Consider the following 1369-nt stretch of genomic DNA (forward strand, 5'->3'; position numbering starts at 1 on the left):
GTGCTCAATACTTTCAGTTATTGTCATGACTTGACTTACAGCATCACTCTCGATACGTGGATATCGACTGGCACGCTTCTGTCTTTGAACGCCGTCGTGACAAAACATCCGAACGTCAGAGCTGCCATTACGCTAAGCGAAAAGGCGAATAGGGAATTCGCCCTAGATAACACTGTATTCATTCTGAAATATATTTATATTCAAGTTGTATAAATAAGAGCCAAAATATCTCGTTAGCTACAACACTTCTGTCTTGTCTCAAAGCAGGAAGTGTTAAAACAACGAACATAAGGAAGTGGATACTCTTCTTCGTTGTATTTCCTTACTCGATGGAAAATTAATGGGCAACACTGCCCCTATCTGGTAGGAAAATGAAGCACCATTTCATTTCATTGGGATGCAAAATAAATGTAAAAAATAATCTATTTATTTTAATTAATATAGTTCGTATCAGGATCATTTCCGACCCCAAAGGCAGTCAAATCAATGATATCCATTGATCACTATTCAAATCAGGCAATAAGGACCTGCACACATTCTTCTCCTCCATAATATATGCCATTTAGCTGACACTTTCATCCAAAGCGACTTACAGTGCATACATTTCAGTATACATGGTCCCAGCAGGAATCGAACCCACAACCTAAGCGTTGTTAGCGCCATGCTCTACCAACTGAGCCACAGAGGACCACATATAACAGAGCAGGTTGTTGCACAGGGCTTGTAGATGACCTCTTCAGTTTGGGATCAACACCAGCTGGGATCCACACTAGTGTCTTTTGTCATTCTGTTGTTGGTATCCCTGCACCACAACAAACGTCAACCCATGGAAGAAGCCCAAGGTCACTGACGAAAGGGCTCTAATGAGGTGTTCTTTTAGCCACCGCAGGTCACAATGCCAAAGCCACCCCTTCCCTGGCAATGCTCTGAGGCCTAGGAGTGGCTTCCCAACAGCCTCTTCCCACAGGCAACGCTGCGGTACAGCTGCCTTATCTTTCTCTCTCTCTCTCTCTCTCTCTCTGGTCGCGGCCCAGCTGCTGTGTCGCTGTGGCATCTGATCTGCCGCCAACACATCCTGCCTCCCCATTCCAAAACATTTGCAGCTACCAGCTGATAGGCAGGCAGGCAGGCAGGCAGGCAGGAAAATTGACCGAATCCAGTCAGATAGGCAGGAAGACCGACAGACAGACAGACAGACAGACAGACAGACAACCAGGCAGAAAGACAGACAGACAGATAACCAGGCAGAAAGACAGACAGACAGACAACCAGGCAGAAAGGCAGACAGACAGATAACCAGGCAGAAAGACAGACAGCCAAACAGACAGACAGACAGATAAATAGCCAGACAGTCAGTTAGGGCAGTGCG

Source organism: Argentina silus (assembly GCF_951799395.1).
Source record: "Argentina silus genome assembly, chromosome: 21".
Taxonomy (NCBI): Eukaryota; Metazoa; Chordata; class Actinopteri; order Argentiniformes; family Argentinidae; genus Argentina; species Argentina silus.